Source organism: Dasypus novemcinctus, chromosome 5, assembly GCF_030445035.2.
Source record: "Dasypus novemcinctus isolate mDasNov1 chromosome 5, mDasNov1.1.hap2, whole genome shotgun sequence".
NCBI lineage: Eukaryota > Metazoa > Chordata > Mammalia > Cingulata > Dasypodidae > Dasypus > Dasypus novemcinctus.
In genome coordinates this window covers 74,633,557-74,636,305 of record NC_080677.1, presented here as the reverse complement: position 1 = coordinate 74,636,305, position 2,749 = coordinate 74,633,557, and the positions used below count along the sequence as shown (strand labels likewise).

Here is a 2,749-nt window from a genome sequence, read left to right as displayed (position 1 = left end):
ATATTGAGATATATTCATATAATGGACTACTATAGCTATGTGCAACAACACAGATAAAGCTCACATAATGTTGAGGAAAGAATGACAAAAAGGAATACATGTATTTTTTAATCTAATTTAAAATTTTATGTCCAAGTTTATAATTAGCTAGCAGGTACTACTGAAAATACACTTTCACTTTACAAAACAGTGCAAACTGGCTATGCATTAATAAGGAATTTATCACCCACATTCCTCTTATGAAATTAGCTAGATGCAGCCCTTGCTATGAAAAGCTGTACCTGAATAGAAACAGACATGTTAGTCTAGGCCCTTGCTACAGAATGTCAGTTGTTTCCAATAATGCTTAAGTGTATAGAAGAGCAAAAATGTAGAAACTTACATTCACCTAATATTTACATTTACAGTATACATGGCTAAGAGTTAACATTCAGAGCACATGCTACTCAGCAGGTACCACTAGGCCCCTTTTGAACAGTGATCTCATTCACAGGGATCAGAAATTTCAAACATCTGAGTAGTTTAAGTTAAAAAATAGAGTAGAAGAGAAATAAGGAGGGTAAGTGTCCTTCAAAGACAGCAATAACCGATGATGATACATTGTAAACATCTGACTTCAACAATCTGTGATCACAGGATGTATAATAAAACCTGATGGAACCAGGGTCACTCAGTTTATCCACAGGCAGACAGACTACTGTCATGGACCAGTGCTGCCACACCTTAGGATGAACCTTTCTGTCTACAATGAGCAGTGAAAATACTTTTTAACAATAACCTCAGTCTTTGAACAGTTTCCAGTCCTTTCTGGGCACAGAAACTTTTGGAATCAAGTAGGGCACTAGCGTCCTGCTGGGCCAGTCCTCTGCCTTAGGACTTGAACACGTGCATGGCCCATATCATGGAACTGTGGGCAGATGGGACACTCACACATGCATTTAAGCACGAACTGCAGGTGACCATGTGGCCTCATTCGAGCAGGAAGCAGTCGATGAAGGCATTCTTGCAGATGTGAAACAGGCTGTCCTCCCCCTCCGGCAGCTGCAGCCACTCTTCATATGACTGTTGGTTTTCCTCATTCTATTTGTGTAATCTGTTTACTTACTCCACCAGCTTCAATTTTTTTACAACAGCCAGAAGAGTTGACAAAATTCTGAGTCAGAAATTCCTTCAGCTGGTACACACTCATCCTTTGAAATCTTCAAGGCTGGACAGATCAGACAAAGAAGTTCTCACTCTTTCTAGAGAAACCAGGGGTCCTTTCCAAGTTTTCTTCATCTTTATCCTGGTAGGCATCATCATTATTTTCTTCCACATTTCCTGAAATTATTTCACTGTGTGCCTGTGCCAGCACTCTACTTCCTGAGATCCAGTCTCCATCCATAAGCCTCTCTGGAATAAAGATTCAGTAGCAGTGGGGACTGTCTAGTTTGGAAAAACAACAAAAAGAATTTTAAAAATCTAGAGTCTAAGATATGGAAGAATTCAGATTGCTTGTGTCCTAGTCCTCCTCAGAGCCTAATGGATGGTGGTAGAGCACTATCTCAACCAAGTCTTCCTTTTCTTGATCAGTATCAATTGTGATGTTTCTACAAATGAGATACTGCTGTAGATCTCTTACTTTCCATTGCATTAACTGATGGCATTGAAAGGTTGTCTCTTGTAGGAACATGTATGCTTCTTTCTAAAGATAAAATATAAAAGCCACAGGCTTTACAAACTGTGACAAGCCCAGCTGTAGCTGCTAGTGAGTAGGTGGAAAAATCAGGGTTTGGTGTAAATTTGGAAGGACCAGTGCCTCCTGGGAATCCTGATGGCAAGGCCCTCACAGCTCCAGTTTCCATGAGTTCATTCAGCAGCCCACAGCAGGAAAACCACGTAGATGGGAACTGGCCTTCGCGGCCACACCCGCCTGGTCCCAGTCTGCTCTGTCTGGGAACTTGGCACTATAACAGCTCCTGACACAGCTGACCTCCTTCCATCTGGATGGTGACTAGTAGAATATATGTATTTTATTCCCATCATATTAAGTTCAAAAATTAAACTATAGTGGTTTTGTTTTCATATTTAGGTTGATAAACTACCAGAAAAGCAAGGACGTATTTACTGTTTGTGGGTTTAGGGGAGGAATGATGCAGTGTTTGGGAATGGCCAAGATGGTAAGGGATGTTGTTTTGCCTTTCATATGAATTAGATCCAAAATCCTCCTAGGTATATTCTGCTTGTGTGGTTGATAATTCAAGTTTCATTTTTTTCCCCAAATGGATATCCAATTGATCCTAGCACCCATTCAAAAGATTGTCCATTCTCTATTGCTATGTAATGCCACATGTATTCAGACCTAAGTGTCTATATATGCCAGGTCTGGTTATAAGTCTGTTTTCTATTCATTGTTTATTTGTCTGTTCTTGGGCTTCTGCCTTACTTTCTCAATAAATATCTTGGTATCTTGTAGCCAAGGCTTCCAATGTTTTATTCTTGATTATTCTTGGTTTCATGATTTTCAAATAAATTTAAAATCAACTCATTATGATCCACAAAATCCAGCTAGTATTTTCAATTGGATTGCATTGAATTTATAGATCAATTTAGGGAGAATCGACCTTATTTACATTAGTAAGTCATTTAATCCATGATATTTTTACAACCTTTTATTGATTTAGGTTCCTTTCATACATCTCAATAATGGTTTAGAGCTTCTGCTGAGTATTCTTTCATCTCTTTTGTTAGCTTTATTCCTAGATATTTG

At 38.9% G+C, this 2,749-nt stretch overlaps 1 pseudogene; it reads right to left on the bottom strand.

Moving 5' to 3' along the window:
- Positions 1 to 870: 870 nt before the first annotated feature.
- LOC101430199 (E3 ubiquitin-protein ligase RNF34 pseudogene) lies at positions 871 to 2,306 on the bottom strand (annotated as a pseudogene).
- Between the last annotated feature and the right edge of the window lie 443 nt (positions 2,307 to 2,749).